Source organism: Sus scrofa, chromosome 15, assembly GCF_000003025.6.
Source record: "Sus scrofa isolate TJ Tabasco breed Duroc chromosome 15, Sscrofa11.1, whole genome shotgun sequence".
Classification (NCBI taxonomy): domain Eukaryota; kingdom Metazoa; phylum Chordata; class Mammalia; order Artiodactyla; family Suidae; genus Sus; species Sus scrofa.
Genome location: NC_010457.5, coordinates 3,897,672 through 3,922,888, shown reverse-complemented (window position 1 = coordinate 3,922,888; position 25,217 = coordinate 3,897,672). Strand labels below are relative to the sequence as shown.

Genomic DNA, 25,217 nt, shown 5'->3' with positions numbered 1-25,217 from the left:
TGGGGTAGCAAAACCTGGTTAACTTGGGATCATCAATGACTCACTTAAGTTCATTGAAAATTTAAAAACTATTTGTGATGACATATCAAATAAGAGTTTAATATCCAAAGCAGAAGATTTCATACAACTCAACAGCCAAAAAATGAACAATCTTTTTTAAAAAGGGCAGAGGATCTAAACAGACATTTAAAAAAAAAGACTTTCAGGTAGCCAACAGGTACCTGAAAAGGTGTTCAAAATCACTAATCATCAGGGAAATACAGATCAAAACCACAGTAAGATAGCACCTCATACCTGTAAGAATGGCTCTTGTAAAAAGACGAGAGATAACGTGCTGGTGAGGATGTGGGGAAAAGGGAACCTCTGGGGGTGGGAGGAGAAATGTAAGTAACTTGTTACAGCCATTATGGAAAACAATATGAGGTTTCCTTTACAAATTAACAATCAACCTACCGTGTGGTCCTACATTTATATAGATAAATAGATTAAAAATGTGATATGTATGTGAAAATGGGATGTATATCACATATATAGTTACGTGTGAATGTATATGTATGTATATATGAATATTAGTCACTCATAAAAAGGAAATCCTGATATTTGTGACAACATGGATGGATCTTGAGGACATTATGCTCAGTGAAATAGAAAGACAAATACTGCATGATCCCCCTTATATGTGGAATCTTAGAAAGAAAAAGCCAAATTCATAGAAACAGAGAGTAGAAGAGTGGTTGACAGTGACGGGGAAATGGGGAAATTTTTGTCAAAGGGTACAAACTCCCAGTTATAAAAGGAATAAGTTCTTGGGATCTAATATTAAGCATGGTGCCTTTAGTTAACTGATGTATACTTGAAAGTTGCAAAGAGAATAGATCTTAAATGTTCTCACCACACGCACACACAAATATAATTAGATGAGGTTATGAAATGAGTTAACTAACCTTATTGAGTCAACTATGTGTATTAAAATCATCACATTGTACAGAAATTTATCAATGTCTTATGGCAATTATATCTCAATAAAGCCAGGGGGAAAACATATCTTCTGAGAAAAAAAAAGCCACTTATAAATATATGAAATTTTTATGTTATATGTTCATATCAAAGGGTGAATTTCACTACTGATAATGTGAGTGTCTTTGATTATGAGCTGCTACCTGGACACCATTGGTTGGTGATAGGGGAAAATTCAATAAAAGCATCACATCAATCTTAAAAAATCCAAATTCCTATATACATTTGTCCTGAAGAGTTTCTAACACAAGTATATGAAATCTATAGAATTAGATGTGCAAGGGATTAGGATGATGTCCATCTGTGGAGAGAAGACATGGGACTTTTAGTTTTCACAGTGTAACCTTAAATACTCTTTGAATTTTACCACGATTCGGAATTACTTTAATAAATGAAAAATGACTCTAGAAAGATAAATTTGGCTATTATCTATTTAAATATTTTCTCTGCTAGTAAACAAAAATCAGTTTGCCTTGTGCTCTCTCTCAAGATTTTTAAGTGCGTAGTGCTCTCAACCAAGAGTCCACAGAAAAGGGAGAATACTATGAGCTAGAGTGGATAGGATGGACTGCAAGAAAATTTGGGATCCTGGGTAAGTCTTAAGTATGAGAGGGGTTTAGAGAATGAGAAATACAATGACAAGCAAACCAGAGGGAAGGATGATATAAGGTGAGAATACACACATGGGAAAAATAAATACATGGTGTTTACTTTGTTCTGGGCTTCTTGCTAATTGTACAGATCTGTTTATTTTTACTTTCTATTATCCAAAATACTTTAATTTCTATGTGTAGGCCTTGAAATATTATTCAATGTAGAATTAATAGAACTTCCCTTTAGTCCACATTAGTTTGTCAATTGATTTTATACATCTTGCATGTCAGACAATTGATAAGTCATGAAATAATTGTAGTGTTTTTGCTTCAACTAGATAACTACTTTAATAGGCTTAAATTATAAGATTCTTCATTTCTGCTAGGTGAAATGTATGACTAGAAATAATTTTGTGATCTTGCTATATATCTAATTCTTATTTTACATTTGTAGCTTTCAGTTAATTCCTTAAGTAGCCTATTAACATTATTTAACTGTTACATTTTTTTTTAATTCTTTTGGCTATTTTTCACTTATATGGACTCTTCATTCCCAAAATTTTATCTTTAATTACTCAGTTTTCTTAAAAGTTTAAACCAAAACTTTTAATAGCATAGCAAATACTTTCATGAAGTATAAAGTCAATAAAAAGTGTCATGAAGTGCCTCTGTTCTATGTTATAGTAAACAAATGTATTTGAAACAAATTAAATTTTAATTGTCTCCAGCTACATTTGTGCATAGGATTTATTAAACATCTTTTTATGTGTAGTGTTAAAATTTTCCAAGTCCAAGTGTGATTTTAACCCTTATTATTACTTATGTCTTTCCATTAATATTGGTATAATGTAACTTCATTTGGATTTTTCATGAATACAGAAGGATTTTTTCTTCTGGTTTTATTGATATATAATTAACATATATTACTGTATAAGTTTAAGGTATACAGCATAATGGTTTGACTTAAATATATCATGAAATGATTACCATAATAAGTTTAGTGAACATCATCATCATATAAATATAAAAGAAAAAGCAAAGCATATTTTTTTCTTTGTGATAATAAAGAACTCTCAGGATTCACTTTTCTAACAACTTTCATGTATATATATATATACACACAGTAGAACAGTGTTAATCTTATTAATCATGTACATTACATTCCTAATATTTATTTGTCTTATAACCGGAACTTTGTACCTTTTGACCACCTTCATCCAATTCCGTCTCTCCCTTGCCCTGTTTCTGGTAACCAAAAATCTGATCTCTTTTTCTATATGTTTGTTTGTTTTTTGAAATATAATTGACTTACAGCACTAGATTATTTCCTGGTGCACAACATAGTAATTCTACATTTCTATACAAAATGATCACAATAAATCTAGTTTCTATCTGTCACCATACAAAGATATTGTATTATAATTGACTGTAACTGGTTATGTCAGTATAGTAGTCCATGTAGCTCAATTTGCTATATATGAATGTCTTATATATATATATTTTGTGTGTTTACTTTTTCATTGCTTTTTGGTTTCAAATAAAGTTCTAATGTCGACTTTATTTAAAAAGTTTAATAAATACTATCTGATCATGGTACATTTACATATTATTTTAATACCATTTTCATTTCAAAGAGAAAAGCCATAAAACTATTTAATTCCAGCTGTAAGCACTAGCCAATTTCTTCATTCTGTATAGGACCTGTAGATGGATAGTCATACAAATCAGTTGTTATTGGTTTGTTATCTTCACATATTACCCATCATCCCTTTCTTTCTCCAATGGTAAGAGTGTACTGCTTACGAAAAGACTACTAAGTTTTTTTCTAATACTTTAAACATACCACATTATTTTACACAGACTATTCAAGGGATAGCATGTTTTGTAAAATGATTGAGAAGCTCACATTTTGCTAAATTACCTGGATCCACTTATATTTTATACTTTGTATTATTAAACTTTTTAGTAATAAATTTATATTATGATTTTAAAAGACTAAAACAGCAAAAAAGAATATAATGTGATTTATCACATATTAAGGTAAATGTTGGGAGCTGCTTTAATTTATCTCATTGGCATCTACTATATATAAGTAATCATATTAGTAGCTTATATTTTATAGATTTGTGTACTTATTTTATTTATATTATTCAATATGAATAAAATATAAATTATAAAAAATTATTTAGATAACTAAATAAATATGGGTAACCTGGCAAGAATTTTATCTTATTAGAATTTATTTTCTATGGATATTAAAGAAAATGTGTTGGTTTCTTCCTACATACATGTAAAGCTTTTTGATTCTTATAAATTATATATACATATATGTATGTATGTATAAATTTTCACATGTGCCTGTGAATATTATGCAGTTGTAACATCAGTATAGACTTTCCAAATTCACTGGAGTAAATTTCTCTCCAGTGAAATTTCTCTACAATAAATGTGTAAGGACCTATTACTGACTAGCTGTGTTTGGCAGAAGTTATCATTGACCTGATCTTAACACATGAATTGTGAAGCCAGTTTGTGTATTCTAGTGAGCAATATCTTCACCTCAAGCCTGACTGGAACGTCAGTATGGGATCCAAATAAATGAACATAGATTCTGGTGGACTTTGCTATTCCTTTCTTTCCTTGTTTGTTTTTTTTGTTTGTTTGTTTGTTTGTTTATTTCTTTGCTTGTTTATTTGGCTTTTTTCATTCAAATTCAGGCAGATTCTAGTTTCTTCATTCCTTCATCCTTCTAGTTAAATCTTCAGTTTTACATTTATTTCAGTTTCCAAAAACCATTGTTCATAGTGATCCTAGATAGGTTTGTAAATATTCCTTAATTTAGAATTAAAAGAATTTGGACTTTGAATTCAGAGAAAAAATGCCAGATTAATTATTTATAACTATTTTTAGCATTTGATTGCCGTATTAAATTTTTATGTCTTTGAAGTAAGGACAAAGTATAGTCTAAACCAGGCATAGTCTATTATTTTATTCTTTTCCTATATTTCTTTATTCATACTAATTTTATGCATTCCGTGTTTAGATTTTTAAATGTGAAATATCTGAATAATTTCTATAACTATTTTCTTATAGCTGCATCTTACAAGATCAGTGTAGTTTTTCACAGTCACAAACAGAAATATTTCCCTAGTATAATTCATCTTATTTTATTTTCAATATTTTAGAAATTGAAGATTCTCCAATAAAATGAGTTTTTTATAGAAAAATTTTATTGTTTCATTGAAATATAATTTATATGCTATGAAGTTTGTAATTTTAAATTGTACAAGTTGTTTTTTTAGTATATTCACAGTGTCATATCAATTACCACTTATTCCAGAATATTTTCATCACCCCAACAAGAAACTCTGTACCCCTTAGCACTCTTCATTCCTCTCTTCTTCAAGCCCCTGGCAATCATTACTTTCTTTTTTCACTATGGATTTGCCTATTCTGGACATTTTATGTACATAGAATCGTACGATATACTACTTTTGTGTCTGGCTCCTTGGTGGTAGGTTTATCCCTTTCATCACTTTAAGTATATCTTGCCACCCTCTTCTGACCTACAGAGCTTCTGCTGAAAATTCAGCCGATAACCTTATGGGGGTTCTCTTGTATGTTATTTGTTGCATTTCCTTTGTTGCTTTTAATATTTTCTTTTTGTCTTTAATTTTTATCAGTTTGACTAATATGTATGTGTCTCATTATGTTTCTCCTTGGGAGAAATCCTGTATGGGATTCTTTGTGCTTCCTAGACTTGAGCATTTCCTTTCCCACATTAGGGAAGTTTTTGGCTATTATCTATTCAAATATTTTCTCAGGCTCTTTCTTTTCTCCTTCTGGGACCTCTATAATATGAATGTTGGTGCATTTAATATTGTCCCAGGGGTCTCTTAACATTGTTCTAATTTCTCTTCACTCTTTTTTCTTTATTCTCTTCAGTAGCAGGGATTTCCACCAATCTGTCCTCCCACTCACTCATACTTCTGCCTCATTAATTCTGCTATTGATTCCTTCTAGTGTATTTTTTATTTCAAGTTATTATATTGTTCATCTCTTGTTTTTTAAATCCTCTCTTTATTGAATATTTCTTCTATCTACTTGGTCTGTGCCTCCATTCTTTTTCTAAGATCTTGGATCATTACTCTTAATTCTTTTTTAACAAGTTGGCCTATCTTTATTGCACTTAATTGTTCTTCTGGGGTTCTTTTTGTTCCTCTATTTAGAACATATTTCTCTGCTGTCTCATTTTGTCTAACTTCTTGTGTTTGTGGTCTCCATTCCATAGGCTGTAGGATTATAGTTCCACTTGCTTCTGCTGTCTACCCCCTTGTGTGTGAGTCTGAGCTTGTGCAGGCTTCCAGGTGGGAGGGATTAGTGGCTACCCACTGGTGGGGGGAGTGCAGCTAGGACTTGTCCCATTGGTGGACAGGACCATGCCAAGGGGCATCTTTAGAGGCAACAAGGAGCTCAGGACTACTTTAGGCAGCTGGTCTGATGAGGGGTGGAGCTGTGTTCCCACCCAGTTGGTTGTTTGGCCTGAAGCGTCCCAGCACTGGAGCCTCTAGGCTGTTAGATGGAGCCAAAATGGTGGCCTGGAGGATTCAAGTAAATTATTATTTTCTAGGCCTCTGCCACCAGTGTCCTTGCCCTCACAGTGAGTCACAACTGACCTCCAACTCCCAAGAGATCTTCCAAGATCCATGGGTAGGTCTGGTGAAGGCTCCTATGGAGTCACTCCTTGCCCTGGGTCCCAGTGCACATGAGACCTCATGTGCAGCCTCCAAGAGTGGAGTCTGTTTTCCCCAGTTCTTCTGAGCTCGTGCACTTGAGCCTCACTGGCTCTCAAAGTCAAATACTGTTGGAACTCCTTCTCCCGATGCCAGACCCCCAGGCTGGTGACCCTGACATGGGGCTCAGAATTCTCACTCCTATGGGAGAACCTCTGCAATGTAATTATTTTCCAGTTGGCTTGCCTACCTGATGGGTATGAAAATTCATTATATCATGAAAGTGCCTCCCCCCAACCCATGATATTGTTTCTTCTTTATCTTTGGGTGTGGAATATGTTTTCGGTAGGCTCCAGTCTTTTTTGTTGATGGTTATTCAACAGTTAGTTTTGATTTTAGTGTTTTTGTGAGAGGAGGTGAATTCAAGTCCTTCTCTTTTGCCATCTTCTCTCTTCTGGCTCATTTGACTTAGTATAATGTTTTCAGGTTTCATCCATCTTATAGGATGTGTCAGAATTTCATTCCTTTGTATGGCCAAATAATATTCCATTGTATGAATGGCACTACATTTTGTGTATCTATTTATCAATTTATGATAGTTTATGCTTTTTGAATCAGTTATTATTCTACAGTGACAAGAAGCCTAAAATTATTATTTGGTACAGAGCAGTCTTTGATGTATGTTTTAGACATTAAAAACTTGTGTTTTTTAAAAAAAATTTTGGTATGTTTGCTTAGCAGTTGTAATGGATGTAAGCTTACCTTTCAAGACTCTAAATGTTCTTAATTTCAAAACACATCTGACTCCCAAAAGTTTTGGATGAAAGTGTTGTGTATACTTTCTGAAAATTAAGAAAAAAGGAAAATTTAGTAAGGAGAATATTTAATGTATTCTTTTTTCTAGGTAAACATTCCCTAGACCCTGCCTTCTTTACTTCTCTAAATAAAGGTCACCCTTATTGACAGTAATTTTAAAAGTAGCTGCTTCTTTACATCTGTGAATAGCTTACTATAAATCTATTAAAGAAGTTAAGGAAGTGTACTTTAATCATCTATATATTAGCTTTTCCAGCTGCTGGCCTGAAAGCTCCTTGAAAACTAAAACTATCATTAATCTCTCTCTCACTCTTTTTTTTTTTTTTTTTCCTGCAATGGCTGGCAAGGAGTTTCTCCTTATCTGTTGCTGGAGGAATAATGAATGAATAAGTAGAGTCAATAAATATCACTTTTTTCCTATTCTTTGGAACAGTGTTTCTCAACATTTTAAATAGGCAAATGTTAAAATTTTCCAGAAGGATGTCATTGTTTTTTGAGTTACAAAAATGTTGGACTCTATATTGTTGAAAATTGGATCACAACTGGGAGTTTCCATTGGGGTGCAGCAGAAATGAATCTAACTAGTATCCATGAGGATGCAGATTCAATGCCTGGCCTGGCTCAGTGGTTAAAGGATCCATCGTTGCCATGAGGGGTGGTGTAGGTCACAGATGTAGCTCAGACCCCACATTACTGTGATTGTGGTGTAGGCCACAGCTGTAGCTCTGATTTGACCCTGGCTCAGGAATTTCCATGTACCACATGTGCAGCCCTAAAAAGCAAAAAAAGAAAAAAAAATAGGTAACAACACAAAGCTTATGAAGTAAGATTGCAAGTCAAGGAGAATTGATTGGACCTCTATCATGGACTTTCAGAGAAATAACATTTCTAAATATGATAAATTGCAAAGTCAAATATGTAAAAAACTTTGTAGTGTAAATATCCATTAGGCCTATAAGTTAGCTTTAAAATCAGCTAATTTTAATTTCTAAATAAGGGAAAATTTTGAATGTGATCAACACCATATTCTTTCTAATACTGAGGTTTGCCAACTCCTACTCTAGATGGTTAAATCTTCTGGTTGGGAAAATCTGCTGTAGTAACACATTCTTAAACTTCTCCAATACCAGTTCTATCATGCCATTCCAAAGTGATTTGAGCTTATGCCTGGTGATAAAAGATGTTCAATTTGTTACCAGAAGCTTCTGTGTGATCCCAATAATGTTGCTTCTTTGTCCCACTTCACAACTCATAGAAGTAACTATAAGAAAACTGCTACACTGCCTGCTGTGAAACTAATTGTCCTTTGTTCAGGTGATGTAGTGTGGTATAATGGAAGAAAAACTGGGAAACTTGGATACCACTCTCTAGCTAGTTCTACCACTACTCAAAGTGGTCAAGTTTCTCAAACCTCTGAGCACCATTTTTCCTCCTATTAATCTGGAAGTATTAAGAGGTTATACTGTAGTCATAGATTTGAAATCACTGGGTAAATTTAAAAGTGTAACAAACACTGCCGTTGTGGTGGTGTTTGCACTTTATTGTGTACTCTAACATAATGATTTCTTGCAGATTCCCTATATGTGCTGTTATATTCCTCTTGAAGTCAGGTATAGACTAAGAATTACACATAAACTTTCTTAGACATTTTGCCTCCATACTCTCACACTTTTGAGCTGCTTTTATCTCCTTACTGTACAGATGTACCAGGTTCATTACTAATAGCACTATGAACTTTTAAAATTATGTTCCATATATTCATTCTTATTCCTTCATGAGGTCAGAGACTTTGTCTCATCTGTACTGTATCTCCTGTACCTAATATATTTGGGTCTTATAAATAGTCTCTGAGTGAATCCCATATGTTTATTGCCTTTTATTATCAAAAGGAATGTGGAAATCATCTTATAAACAATATGTATTTAAATATATAAAATAGGATTACAATGTAATCTACCATAAGTAACTTTACTCAGATGTAGTTCAATCTACAGATCCTTCAGAATACATGAACCCTGATTTTTCAAATATGGAGGAATTTTTGACTAGTATCAGGGGACACACAGTCTGTATCTGCCAATTGCAAAATTAACAGGATTAAAAAAAAAAACAAATGCAGGGTTTATTTGGTCTTTTGAAGAAATCCTTCCTCTGCATTTTTAAATTATAGCAAAAAGTACAGTGGAGTTTTTAAAGCCTATTTTGGTTAAATTTCTTTTGTTTACTATAAGAAAAACAGAGTGTGCCAAACTTATTTTAAAAGAGCATTTTTCTAGAAGATAATAAAGTATCATGAAATTGACAGGTGGAAAGAAAAGGAACAAGGGTAGATCTGGGGATTTCAGCTTTCTCTAGAGTAGAATCATTGATGGGGTTGCCACTCATGTGTCCAGATTTCCTTAATGAGATCTTGTTCTTAATGAGATCTTGTTCAGAATCTCAAAAATGTCCTTAAATATGCATCCAAAGAAATATAAAATAACTGGCTATCTGTTCAAAATTGGTAAATTCATCCTTATTTCCTTTTTAACAGGACCAAGGAAATAAATACCAGAAACCAAGAGCACAGAGTATTTTCCTTCATCAATCCATAGACTCTTCTCTAGTTTAATCAAACACAAAAGAATGACCACCTTGGCAAATGGCCACAGAGGATGTCAACAATTTTTTGGAGGTAAGCAATGAAATTCTTGTGCTATGAGTTTTCAATTACCAAGTACATGGTGACAAGTAGAATTATGTTTTAATGAAAAATAAGTGTTCTTTAATATAGCGGTTTATATAAGTACAGCTATTGTCCCCTTCCTTTTTTTTTTTTCTTTGAGCACTATTGCATGTGAAAAATTACATTAAGCCATTTTGCACTTACCTCGAGTACTGTATAAGACTGAATTATATCCCTAAATACAAAATAAAAATTTAAATAGCTGAAATTCAGTACCCATGCTTGAAAACAGGGCTGTTGGCATTTATCTTGGATGCACAAATCATATAACTATAAATACTAAATAGTTTGGAAGTTAAAGTTATCTTCTGTTTATTTTAAAATTATCCATACCATATATGAATTTTTTTTCATTTAATTCCTGCACTTTTTTGGCCTCAAACATTTTCAAGCAATTGTTCTAAAGGGCTCCAAAATCCTTGAGATGTCATCCTTTACATCCCTATCAGCTTTATTTTTTGTGAGGTTCCTGCATCACAAGATGCCATTGAACTTTTAGTTATTTTTACAGGAGCTCTTAATACTCCTGGAAAAATAGCTGGCCAAGGATTGTGGACCACGGTGCCATCTTCAATATGAAAATTAATTACATTACCCTTTAGAGGAAGTTTGGTTGAAAAGAAATTGAAAACTGCATTATAACAAAAATAATATAAGGAATTTGCCTTCTCTGCTTTCATAAACAGTATTTAAGTGGGTGAATATAAAATGAAATAAAAGTAAACTTATGAAAACATAAGTAGAATGCAAGAAAATTGATTTTTTTCCAACATTTTATATGAACAAAGAAACTGTAGATATGTCAGAATTTTTAATTTAGTGTTAATTCAACCCATAGGCCTAAGGTCATCCAGCAAACGAGCCTGCTTTTTAAGTTGTACATGAAAGGACATTTTCCAAGTGAAGGAGGCCATAAATGTTTAAAAAGCCCAGTGTAGAGCCTTCTGAGTTTTCTTTCGGTAACTAGAGACAAAATTAATTCTTGCTTTTCTGTTGAGGAAAATTTCATCTAATTACATTCAAATTATTCTGCAACTTTTTGGACAGCAAAGCCTGGTCACCAAAGAAAAGAAAAAGCAGCTGTGTTGCCTTTCCTCATAGTTATAAGAATAGTATTATTATGCAGTCACTAGGCTTTATAGAACCGTAAGTGTTTATCCTCTGACTGCCTTCTGGTAGGTACATACCTAAACCTTTCTGAACTGCTGATAAAGTAAGCCTTCTGTTTTTAAGGCTCTTCAAAGAAATAGATTTCATTGCTTCTTTTAGCAAACCAATCTGGAATAACAGCTCTCAGGAGTAGGGAATTCTTTCTTAACCCTTTTATTGAGTGATTGTTTCTGAAATTTCTTTTCTCAGAATCATGCTTTAATCATAATTTAAATCTCTTCTTAGTTTCATGTAATCTACTTAAGGTTTAAGAAAATACTTAAAGTTGATCGCTGCTAAAATTAATAGAAATAATTTCCATAAACAATACTTCTCCATTAGCAGCCTATTGTTAAATTTCTTCCTCTAATATTTCGTTTTTGATCTTATCTAGTGTCACATCTTATTTTGATCTTAAGTTATTCTTTAACCACAGAAACATTCTTGTGTCAGATAATTGTAATTTCTCTTTCTTCCACACACATTATGTTAAGAACCAGCCCTTTGTTCTCTTTGAATTGCATTCTATTTATGACCATGTCATTAATAATTCTAATCAAAAGTGCTGGTGATTTCATTTTCTTCTCATATTTTAAGGTCGATTTGCAAATTATGATTTAAAAAAATTTGATAGTTAGAAAGGCAATTAGAACATCGTGGGTATGACTATAAGCTTGCTATACAAGAACACAAATTCATAGAACAGATTAAGACTGACTGATTAACCACACCTGTGCCACTCCCACCAGCTGTGTTACTTGGGTAAATTACTGATTCTCTTTGTCCCCCAATTTGTATATCTTTAAAATTTGATAATTATAGCATTGTAAGGATTAAATGGGATGAATAATATAAGTAAAAGCTTAGCTACTTAGCAGTTGGGTGGCATATAATTCAATAAATAGGTGATGTAATTATTATACTTTTGCAAAAGCAATAATGAATTTGTCCATTATATTCATACCAGATTTATTTTACATCATGTTTCTGGTACTGCTACTAAGTTTTTTTTTCACATTGAATTTCCTCAATGAGCATTTTAAATTTTATGTTCAAGCATGTAAAAATGCAGTTTATGCAGAAATCGCTGGTAAAACAAACAAACAAATAAAAACATGGTTGTTTAAAAAAAATGGCTGGTAGCCTTTTAGTCTCATGAAAACTATGTATATTACAAATTTTGCAGGAGGTTTTACTGGATGTTCCTGATTTATTGCCTGTTCTAAAATTTTAACTTTATTTGAACAACTATTACTTGGAGAAATATTCCATTCACAATGCAGAGTGATCTAAAAAATCTTCTTTGGATTAAATATCTTTTATGGATACTTTGATCAAATCTTTAATTAGTCTGAGACGCTGGTTTAAAATTTCATTAGAGGAGTTCTCTTGTGGCACAGTGGGTTAAGGATTTGGCATTGTCACTGCAGCAGTTTGGGTCACTACTCTGACATAGGTTTGATCCCTGTCCCAGGGAACCTCCAAATGCCTCAAGCACAGCCAAAGAAAAAAAAGAAAGAAAGAAAAAAGAAATAAATATCACCAGAAAAAAATAAAACTGGCAGTTTAGTTCTCCGTGTTAGTTTCTTAGGTCTCCTGTAACAAATTACCATAAACCGGGTGGTTTAAAATGAACCTTTCCACAGAAAAGAAAATCACGGACTTGGAGAATAGACTTGTGGTTGCCTAGGGGGAGGGGGAGGGAGTGGGAGGGATTGGGAGTTTGGGGTCAACTGATGCAAACTATTGTTCATGCAATAGATTTACAATGATATCCTGCTGTGTAGCACTGAAAACTATGTCTAGATACTTACAACGCAGCACGACAATGGGAGAGAAAATTATGTATACATGTATGTGTAACTGGGTCCCCATGCTGCACAGTGGAAGAAAAAAAAAAGTGTGTTGTGGGAAATAACAATAAAAAATAAATTAAAAAAAAAAAACTGGGTGGTTTAAATTAACAAAAATTTATTCTCTCTCAATTCTTGAAACCAGAAATCCAAAATCAGGTGTTTCACAGGCCATGCGCTTTTGAAGGCATGGAAGATGGACTCTCTGCCTATCTCTTTGCTTCCTTGGCATTCATTGGTTTATAAACTCATTACTCTAATCTCTGCCTCCCTTTTCACATAGTTTTCTCCCTGTGTCTGTGTCTCTTCTCTCATTATAAGAACATAGTCATGTTGGATTAGGGCCCACCATAAGTCAGCATGGTTTCATCTTAACTTCAGTACAACTGCAAAGACACTATTTCCAAATATGGTCACATTCATAGGTGTTAAGGATGAAGATTTGAACACATCTTTTAGAGAGAACACAATTTTCAACCAATAACACTATCATTCATATATGTGTACACACACACACACACACACACACACACACATATATATATATATAAGCTGAAAATAAAGTTAGAAAAGAAAAATTGATTTTAAAAACAAAGAATTTTGTTCTCCTAGGAACCAATAACACTGTCATCCATATATGTGTACATATATGTGTATATATTAGCTGAAAATAAAGTTAGAGAAGAAAAATTGATTTTAAAAACAAAGGGTTTTTTTCACTTATAAAAAGACATGTTTTGCTTATAATGATTTGACATTATCATTTCTTGAACATAGTTTCTTGATTCTTTTTCCCATCTACTTTGTAGTTCTATTTGTTAAAATTATAGAACAATTTTATGTTTGTTTACTTGAGATCAAAGTATGAATAATAGCATTATAGTTTTATGATTAAAGATTTGTGTCCATTTTACATATATCAACAAATGAAACGCCCTAAAATCTTAGAGATGGTTTAGCATTACATTTATAACTGTATTGATAGTATACTCCATAAATGAACTGAGTCAGTTTTTCCTTTGCTATACTTGATTTGAAGCAGGGTTATTTTTTATTTCCATCAGCAAGGAATTCATTTTAAATAAAATCTTTTTAAATTGATGACCTTTCAAAATAAACAAAGCCACCATATATATATATATATATATTTTTTTTTTTGTCTTTTTTTGTCTTTTTGCCATTTCTAGGGCTGCTCCTGAGGCATATGGAGGTTCCCAGGCTAGGGGTCAAATCAGAGCTGTAGCCACCGGCCTACACCAGAGCCACAGCAACTCGGGATCCGAGCCACGTCTGCAACCTACACCACAGCTCATGGGAACTCCGGATCCTTAACCCACTGAGCGAGGCCAGGGATCAAACCCACAACCCCATGGTTCCTAGTCGGATTCGCTAACCACTGAGCCATGATGGGAACTCCGCCGCTGTATATTTTTAACATTAATTCTACTGCTCATCCTAGTCAAGTCTTTCTCATATATACTTGGTATGTGATATATAGATTATCAGCACACTCATATCTTTTTTGTGGTCATATCCCATATATTTAGACAATTGTCACTGTTTCATGTAGTAAAACTTAAATAGATTGTACACTCTTAGCACTTCAATTAAAGAATTTTATGTGTATTTTCTTTGCACTTCTGAAAGAGAAGGAGGTAAAGCATTAGAAAATACTATTGTAGGACCCTTATGTTTTTCCACTCTTGCATGAAGCACATAAAGTTCCCAAATATATGCTTTTGAAGGTAAAACCTGCTTCAAATTATCCTTTGCATGTAATACACACTCAGTAAATTTTTTGAAGTGAATGAAGAAAATTGTTATTGGCCTTCTGCTTTTACATAGCATCCAAAAGGATTGCTATTGAAGGTAAGTAATTCTGAAGCAGACTCAGTTATACACCATTCATGTTAAGTATATTCCTTGAATTTGGTATAAAGATGAACAGAGGTAGAAATTAGAAAATTTACAATGCTGAAGATTAGAGATATGTCCTATATTTCCTAAAAAACTTAAGTCTACAGGACTTAAGGATTTGGTTTACATTTTTACCTCATTTTCCAAAAGAAACTTGATAATTGAGGGAAAAATAAACTTCAGGTTGTTTGGTTTTTAATACTGAATTTTATGAGCTGTTTATGCATTTTGGATGTTCACCCTTTGTTGGTCATATCATTTGTAAATATTTTCTCACTTTCTTAGACTTTTCATTTTGTCAACAATTTCTTTTGCTATGCAAATCTTTTTAAGTTTAGTTAGGTCCCATTTGTTTATTTTTGCTTTTATTTCTTTGCTTTAGGAGATAGATACAAAAATATATCACTACAACTTATGGCAAAGAGTATCCTGCCTGTGTTATTCTAGGCGACTTACATTTAGGTCATTAGTCCACTTTGAATTTATTTTCGTATATGGTGTGAGGATATGTTCTAATCTCATTCTTTAACATGTAGCTCTCTGGTTTTCCTAGCATCAGCTATTGAAAAGACTATCTTCATTGTATATCTTGCCTCCTTCATCATAGATTAATTAATCATAAATTTGTGGGTTTATATCTGGGGTCTCGATTATGTTCCATTTATCTATGTTTGTTTTTGTGTCAGTATCATGCTGTTTTGATTGCTGTATGTTAAGTGTAGTCTGAAGTCTGGGAGGATGATACCACCAGATTTATTTTTTTTTCCTCAAGATTGCTTTGACAATTTGGGGTATTTTGTGTTTCCATATGAATTTTAGGATTATTTATTCTTGTTTTGTGAAAAATGTCATGGATATTTTTATAGGGATTGCAGTAAATCTATGGATTGCTTTGTGTAGTTATGGATATTTTAATAATATTCTTCCAATCCAAATTGGGGATATTGTTCCATTTCTTTGTATCATCTTGTTTCCCTCATCAGTGTTTTATAGTTTTCAGAGTATGGCCTTTCACTTCCTTGGTTAATTATAGTCCTAGGTATTCTTTTGGTTGGAATTTTCTCGTTCTTATAGTTTATTATTAGTATATAGAAAGCAGCAGATTTCTATATACTATTCTTGTACCTGGAATTTTGCTGAATTCATTTATTAGTTCTAATAGATTTGTAGTGGAGACTTTAGGGTTTTCTACATAGAGATAGTATCATGTCATCAAATAAAATGATGTTTTTACTTCTTCCCTTCCAATTTGGTTACCTTTTATTTTTCTTGTCTGATTGCTGTGCTAGGACTTCTAATACTTTGTTAAATAAAAGTGGTGAAAATAGGCATCCTTATCTTTTTTTTTTTCTCTTTAGGGCTGTGCCCATGGCATATGGAAGTTCCCTGGACGAGGGGTCGAATTGAAGCTGCAACTGCCAGCTTACACCATAGCCACAGCAAAGCATGATCCAGGTACCGTCTGTGACCTATACCACAGCTCGTAGCAATGCTGCATCCTTAACCCACTGAACAGGGCTAGGGATCGAACCTGCATCCTCAAGGATACTAGTCACGTTTGTTACCACTGAGCCATAATGGGAACTCCCTTACCTTGTTCCTGAATTTAGAGGAAAGGCTTTCAGGTTTTCATCATTGAATATGTTAGCTGTGGGTTTGTCATAAATGGCCTTTACTATGTTGACATATGTTCCCTCTATACCCACTTTCATGAGAGTTTTTTTTTTATGAACGATGTTGAATTTTGTCAGAGGCTTTTTCTCTGTCTATTGGAATGACCATGTAGTTGTTATCCTTCCTTTTGTTTATGTGTGGCATTATTTTGATTGGTTTGTGACTATTGCACCATCCTTATGTCCCTGGAATAAATCCCACTTGATCATGGTATATGATATTTTTTATATATTTTTGATGCAGTGTGCTAATATTTTGTTGAAGATTTTTACATCTGTATTCATCATTGATATTGGCCTGTAATTTTCTTTTTTTGTAGTGATTTTGTCTGGTTTTGGTATCAGGTAATGATGGCCTCATAAAATGAATTTAGGAATGTTCTATCTTCAATCTTTTGGAATAGTTTGAAAAAGATAGCTGTTTAGCTCTTCTTTATATGTTTAGTAAAATTGCCTTTGAAGCCATCTGGTCTTGGACTTTTGTTTTCTGGGAATTTTTTTTATTATTACAAATTCGATTTTATCTCTAGTGATAAGTAAATTCAAATTGTCTCTTTCTTCTTAATTCATTCTTGTCAGGTTGTATGTTTCTAGAAATTTGTCCGTTTCTTCCAGTATGTCTAATTTGTTGGATAAAAGTGTCATTTTGATCCAGTATCTTTGAGGAGATACTTCTTAAACTCTGCAATATGCAGTATACTGTGTCTCAAATTACTCTACTACCGGGTTTGACTCAGATATGCACATTAATTACTACCATTGTTCCTTGTCTGCATGCTTCTTTACTGAGCATGCAGCTGATCAAATTGCTTTTGATGCAGCTATTGCTTGTTAATAGCTAGAATCTTGGGGAGAAGGGCCAGTTTCCTAGAAGAAAAAAACTGCTGAAGATAGAGAAGAAGCACCTTCATAAGAGAAAAGCCTGAGTCTAGTGGGCCTTGAAAGGCAGGACTGAATGAATTTGAAGCCCCAAAGGGAATGAAGGGAAACTCTCTAGTCTGGCTTTAAGAACCAAAATGAAAGTGACAGTAATTGTTTTCTTTTTTCCGCTGTATATTTCAAGAGCAATTTAAGGATGGAAAAAAGTTCATAAGTAAAATTGTGCCACCTTTTTTTACTAAGCTTCCCATGATCTAGAGTTTTAATGTATAATTTCAGAAATCTATCCATCTTCAGGTGTATATATGCACATGCATGTAACACACATATACACACACATGCATGTTCCTTTATATGCCGTTAAAAAAAAAAAAAAAAAAGCATGAATGGAGGAGATCCCTTGTTCTTTGCTAGTGGCCTTTCTGATATTTGTCTCTTTATTACTAATTTCTGAGAGCTCTTTGTATACAATAAAATGTGCATTTTTTCATGCATTTCAAATGTTTAATTTGACCATTAATTTTTCATTTAATCTTACCCTTTAACTTCATTTGTGATAGTCTCTTTTTTTCATGTTGAAATTTTAAATTTTGGTTTTATCAAATTATCATTCTTTACTGTTATGCCTTTTGAAATTTATGTCCAAGTTTATAAAATATATAACATTATTTTTTTCTTCTCTACCTTAAGGCTTAATTTTTGTTAAGGTGCTTTTTCTTTTTAGTTTCACAACAAAATTGAAAGGAGAGTTCTGAGATTTTTCCATAGACTCTCTGCTCACAAATATGCGTGGTCTCCCCATTATCAGTATCCCCAATACACAGTGGTACATTTGTTACAACTGATGTACCTACATTGACACCTCATTATCACATAGACTCTAGTGTTTACATTAGGGTTCACTATTGGTATTTTATATTCTTTGGTTTATACAAATGTATAATGGCAGGTAGTTGCTATCATAGTATCACGTGTAATATTTCACTGCCTTAAAAATCTGTGTTCTACCCATTTGTCTGCCCCACCATTTTTTAATAATTTCTTTTATGTTTAAGTTTTTAAATCATGGAATTTTGTTCATGTCCTACTAGTTTTTATTGAAAAATCCTTTCTTAAAATGGCACCTTTATGTATTTTAAAATCTTAGACATATTGTAGTATATTTTAGGATTCTCATTATACATTTTCTATTTGTTTGTTTCTTCTCTAGAACTAAACTCTTTAATTACTGCACCTTTATAATGTATATCGTTTTTAATATCTGGAAGGACTAGTCCCGTCTTTACTCCTTTTTTCTTCAAATACTCCTAGGTAATGAAATGCTTTTAACTTTATGAACTTTGGTATCATCTTTTGAGTTCTCAAAATAGAAAAATCCAACTGGTGTTTTAATTGGAATTTATTAAAATTAGGCAGATCAGCAGTCTTAGAATATTGACTGTGTATCTATATTGAAAACAAATTACATGTCTTACAGGTATCTGGATTTATTTTGAGTTATTTTTCTTGTGTTTTTCATATCAAATGGGTTTATTTCAAGTTTTTATTTTTTAATTGGGCTTCCCTTATAAGGAGAATCATTAATCGACTACTGCTGATACAGTGTCACTCAACAGTAGTTGACCAATAGTAGTATAGTATACTACTGATGTAGTATACTACATATACTAATTATATAACTAGTTACCTTTCTAAATTCTTTTTTTTTCTTAGTTTTTCCCTTGATTTTCTTCTGTTTTTCAATTATACCTACATATCATCATGAAAATTAGGATATAATTGCCTCCCCTTTTTATTTACTTGAGTTTATTGATATTTATATGGCATAAAACATTAAGGTGTACAATGTGATGATTTGAGATATAGATAGATAGATAGATAGATAGATAGATAAATAGATAGATAGATAGTAAATGATTACCACAAAGTTAACACATCCATCACCTCAGATAGCTACTCTGTGTGCAGGGGGGGGCTTTTTTTTTTTTGCCATTTCTTGGGGCACTTCTGCGGCATATGGAGGTTCCCAGGCTAGGGGTCTAATCGGAGCTATAGCTGCCGGCCTACGCCAGAGCCACAGCAACGCTGGATCTGAGCCACGTCTGCAACCTATACCACAGCTCACAGCAACGCCAGATCCTTAACCCACTGAGCACGGCCAGGGATCGAACCAACAGCCTCATGGTTACTAGTCGGATTCGTTAACCACTGAGCCATGATGGGAACTCCGTGGGGGTGGCTTTTAAGATCTATTCTCTGAGTAACTTTCAGATGTATAATATAGCGTATTAACTGTTGTCACCATGCTGTACATTAGATCCCCAAAACTTTTTCATCTTACAACTAGAGTTTGTACCCATTTCCCCAACCTCATCCTCCCCCCAACCCCTAACAGCCACCAATCTTCTGTTTCTATGGTTCGTGGTTTTTTTGTTTGTTTGGGGTTTTTTGTTTTTTTTTTTTTTTTTAAGGATTCCTACTTGTCTTTCTCTGTCTGATTTTTTTCACTCAACATAATGCCCTTAAGGTGTATCCATGTTGCACAAATATCAGAATTTCCTTCTTTTTACAGGTGAATACTATTCCATTTATTTAGATATATGTTTTCTTTATCCCTCATTCATTGACAGACACTAGGTTGTTTCCATGTGTTGGCACTTGTAAATAATGCTGCTGTGACATGGGGATGCAGATATCACTTTGAAATATTGATTTCATTTTCACTGTAAACCCAGAAGTGGGGTTGCTAGCTCATATGCTAGTTCTGCTTTTAACTTTTTGAGAACCTCTATACCATTTTCCATAATAGCCACACTAATATACATTTCTACTGACAATGCACATGGGTTCCCTCTCCTTCACATCACAGCCAACACTTGTTTTCTCTTGGTCTTTTTGTTTGTTGTGTTGGTTTAGTTTTTTGTTTTGTCTTTTTGTCCTTTTTTAGGGCCACAGTTGCGGCATGTGGAGGTTCCCAGGCTAGGGGTCTAATTGGAGCTGTAGCTGCCAGTCTGCACCAGAGCCACAGCAATGCCGGATCCTTAACCCACTGAGCGAGGCCAGGGAACAAACCCGCAACCTCATGGTTCCTAGTCACACTCGTTTCCACTGCACCACACGGGAACTCCTCTCTTGAGCTTTTCGAAATTAGCCATTGCAGCAGTTATAGGGTGACTCCTTATGGTTATTTCATTTCACTGATGATTAGTGGTATTGAGCACTTTTTTATGTAACTGTTAGCCATTTGTATATCTTCTTTGGGAAAAATGACTCTTCAGTTCTTTTGCCCATTTTTAAAAAATTGGTTTATTTGGGTTTTTTTTTTGGCTATTGAGTAGTATGAGTTTGTTACATACTTTGAAATATTAACCCCCCATAAGATAAATGATGTGTAAATATTTTCTCCCATTCTATAGGTTACCTTTTCATTTTGTTGCTCATATTTTTGCTGTGTAGAAGCCTATTTCATGTAGCCCCACTGTTTCATTTTTGCTTCTGTTGTTGTGCTTCTGATGTCATACCCAAAATAATCATTTCCAAGACCAGTATCAAGGAGTTTTTCCCTGTTTTCTTCTAGGAGTTTTGTGGTTTTAGGTCTTACATTTAAATGTTTAATCGAGTTCAAGTTAATTAAAGTGAATGGTGTAAGATGGAGGTCCATTTTCATGATTTTTCCTTTTTAGGGTCGCACCTGCAGCATATGAAAGTTCCCAGGCTATGGGCTGGAGCTGCAGCTGCAGGCCTGCACCACTGCCACAGCAAGGCAGGATCCGAGCTGCATCTACAACCTACACCACAGCTCATGGCAAAGCCAGATCCTTAAGGCATTGAGCAAGGCCAGGGATTGAACCTACATCCTCATGGACACTAGTTGAGTTCATAACCCATTGAGCCACAACGGGAACTCCCATTTTTATTCTTTTGCATGTAGGTACTCAGAATTCTTAACCCATTTATTGAGGACACTATCTTTTCCCCAATGGATTTTCTTGGTTCCCTTGTCAACTTGGTGCCTTACTCACCATATACATGTATTTATTTATTTCCAGGCTCTTGATTCTGTTCTCTTGGTCTCTGTGTCTGTTTTACGCCAGTACCATACTAAATTGATTACTATAGCTTTTTAATATAGTTTGAAATCAGAAAGTATGATGCCTTCAGTTTTTTTTGTTGTTAAGATTGCTTTGGCTATTTGTTATCTCTTGGGCTCTAAATAATTTTTGCATTGTTTTTTCTCTCTGTAAAAAAATCCATTGGAATTTTGATAGGGATTGTATCGAATGAGGCTTTCACTAGTATGGACTTCTTATTAATTCTTCTGGAGTTCCCATCATGGCACAGTGGAAACGAATCCAACTAGGAACCATGAGGTTGCAGGTTCAATCCCTGGCCTCATGCAGTGGTTAGGGATCTGGTGTTGCTGGGAGCTGTGGTATAGGTGGCAGACATACCTCAGATCTGACATTGCCGTGGCTGTGGTGTAGGCTGGCAGTTATAGCTCTGATTAGACCCCTAGCCTGGGAACCTTCACATGTTGTGGACACGGCCCTAAAAAGCAAAAAGTACATATATATATTAATTCTTCCAATTCATTAACATGGGTATCTTTCCACTTATTTATGTCTTCTTCAATTTCTTTCATCAGCATTTTCTTTAGTTTTCAATGTAGAGATCTTTCAGCTCTTTGGTTAAATTTTTTGATGCTACTGTGAATGGGGGATTGTTTTCTTTATTTTGTTTTTAGTTGTCCATTGTTAGTGTATAGAAACTCGTGTGATTTTTGTATTTTGATTTTTTTCCTGCTGAATGTTACTGAATTCACTTCAGTTTTAACAGTTTTTTTTTGATGGAGTCTTAAGGTTTTTCTATGTATAATATCATATCCTGTGAAAACAGGGCAAGTTTTACCCCTTTCTTTCCATATAATGGCTTTTATTTCTTTTTCTTTAGTGATTGCTCTAGTTAGGACTTCAAGTACCATGTTGAATAAAAGTGGTAGTCATAGGCATCCTTGTCTTGTTTTATCTTAGAGGAAAGTTTTCACCCTTTCACCCTAAGTATAATATTAGCGGTAGACTTTTCATATATGTCCTTCAGTATGTTGAGATTTTGTTGAGAGTTTTTATCATTAAAGGATATTGGAGTTTGTCAAATTTTTTTGGCATCTATTGAAATAGTCACATGATTTTGATTTTCATTCTGTTAATGTGATGTATCACATTTATTGATTTGCATATACTGAATCATTCTTGCATGATTGATTGCAAGGAATGAATCCCACTTATCATGGCATATGATACTTTTAAGGTGCAGTTGAATTCAGTTTGCTAATATTTTGTTTAGAATTTTTGCATTTATTTTCATCAGGCATATTGGGCTGTATTTTTCTTTTCTTGTGCTATCCTTTTCTGGTTTTGTATTAGGGGAAGCTGGCCTTATCAAATGAATTTAGAAGTGTTCTTTCCTCTTGACTTTTTTGGAAGAGTTTCTGAATGATTGATAAGAATTCCTCTTTAAATATTTGGTAGAGTTCACCAATGAAACCATCCAAGCTTGACTTTTTGTTTGTTGGTGGGTTTTTGATTATTGTCTCTATCTCTTTATTCATTATTTGTCTGTAGAATTTTTCTGTTTTTTCATGATTTAGTCATGGTAGGTTTTATATATCCATTTTACTAGGTTGTTCAATTTACTGGTGTATTATTGTTCATAGTAGTCTCTTACTATCCTTTGTATTTCTGTGGTCTCTGTTGTAATGTTTCCCTTTTCACTTATATTTTTATTTATTTGATTCCTCTCTCTCTTGTTGCTTAGTCTAGTTAAAGTTTTGTCCATTTTTGTTTATCTTTTTTCCTAATAGTTAAACCCCTGGCTGCTTGTCTTTATCTAGTAAAGTCTTGATTTTATATTTTGTCAAAGTGGGTCTCTTTGAGATTTGCCCTTAACCCTTGGGTGACTCTTTTAGTACAAAGATATAATCTTTACTCCTAAAATGTGGCCATTCAGGGATTTCTGTGGAAAGCCTGAATTGTTCACTAAGCTGCTTTAATTAGGTGGAATTCAAACTCCACTAAATCTCATGCACTGGGCAGCAATAGAAACCCCAGTTTCAGTCTTTCATCTATTACTTCCCACTGAGTTCTTTAGCATCACAGATAGGCAGTTCAAGGATCAACTCTGGTGGGAGTATATATGCAAATTTTAAACTTCTCTGTATTTCCCTTTTTTCTGAAATCCAGCACTCAGTTGTCAGCCATTCCCTGAACTATAAACTCAAGCCTCTGGTACCTCAGCCAGTAAGAGTGTGGCCTTCTGCATTAATTTCAGCCCTTCTCCCATCTTTGTGCTTAAGGGAAAATCCACATACATGTAGATCTTGCCCAGCTGTGTTCACCTCTTTCAGGGATCAAATCCTCTTTCTGTTTCTGTCTACCTTTGGTAACTCTCCATTGTGTCTTCAAATAGTTCTTTTTTATTTGCTTGTTTTAGTGTTTTTCCAGTTTATCATTATTATCAGTAGGATGATGATTCTAATTCAAATTACTCCTCAGTTACCAGAATTGGAATTCCTAGGGTTTTTTTATTTTCATGTTTATCTATCCATGTCATTATTTTGCATTCATGTATATTATTCACTTCATGATCGGTTTAGTCACTTAGAGCTAGATTTGATTCCTAGCTCTTCCATTTGTTATGTTACTTCAAGTTCCTGATCTTTAGTGTCCTTATATGTAAAATGAAAGTTGGCCTATATACCTCAAAAGGTTGGTTGTTTTTGAATATTAAATATGAAGCTATATGTAAAACATGGGGCACAGAGCTTAGAACTTCATTGGTACTCATAAATGCTGCTACCCTTCTTAACATAATTATTCTATAAGATTGGAAGGTCAGATATTACTATACCAGATGACTTACCTAAGACCTTACTGCTAGGTGATAGGAGTACAAATTAATTAAATCACATCTACAAGCTAAGTTTATGCCTTCTAGAGGTTCCTGTTGCAGTATTATCCCATTTCTGAAGGAGAAACTGCCTGATTATGATTCAAAGGAGGTATAGCAAAACCAAGATTACTAACAGTGAGGCTGGGTGGTTAATGTTCTGGGCAATGTCTTTTTCTCTCCTTTGAGCACTTAAGAGCCATCCAACTGATTGGTGACCAAAAAATACTACCATAGCGTTCTACCAGAGAAGAATGACGCTAAGTTTCCAATTTTAGAGCCAGACAGAATACTTAGTGAGAATACTTAGTCCCAGTAAAATAAGTGGTGTCCAGTAAATTGTATACCACTAGGCGATGAACTATTCTTGGCTCCAGGTTTACTTGTGACTCACAAATGAATAATTTGTACCCTGGGCAAACATGGAATTTCAGAAATTGGTTAGTGAAGGAGCTTTTCTATGAGTAGTTAACATCATCCAGTTCTGTCTACTGGAAGAATGTTGTAGATGTGCATGTGTGTTCCTTCAGGTTATATTTAAGCAATGCATAGGATTTTGTGTGGTCTTCTGAAATATTTTGCTATAGAGGGGCAATTTAATGTTGTAGGAAAAGGGGCAACTGGTTGAAGTTGCATCAGCTCTCTCTGATAAGCTTTATTATGGTTACTGTTCACATTTATGCCTGTTCAAATATAAACTTAGGGCCAGATTCTGATCTCCAATGCATAGTATGAATTGCCACATATTTTTTCTACCTCCCCCCAAAAAATGCTCAGAAGCATCTGAGATTAAAATCTATCCTTTCAAATTGATCGTTTTGTTATCTAAACTAAGAAGCAAAATGCAGTGTCAGAAGAGGAAATAAACTAATTTGTCAAGATGTGTGTTATTTTTTAATGTATAATTCTTATGAAAT

At 33.8% G+C, this 25,217-nt stretch overlaps 1 protein-coding gene across 19 annotated transcripts in view; it reads left to right on the top strand.

Moving 5' to 3' along the window:
- Positions 1 to 25,217, top strand: part of MBD5 (methyl-CpG binding domain protein 5) — a 446,601-nt gene that overhangs the window by 173,571 nt on the left and 247,813 nt on the right. For 17 of the 19 annotated variants that reach the window (XR_002339404.1, XR_002339406.1, XR_002339405.1 and 14 more), the window contains one exon: positions 9,693 to 9,833. The gene's annotated coding sequence lies outside the window, so the exon portion shown is untranslated. Of the gene's footprint in view, positions 1 to 8,731; positions 8,770 to 9,692; positions 9,834 to 25,217 lie in introns of all 19 variants that reach the window. The other 2 variants (XM_021076105.1, XM_021076110.1) reach the window with 1 other exon arrangement.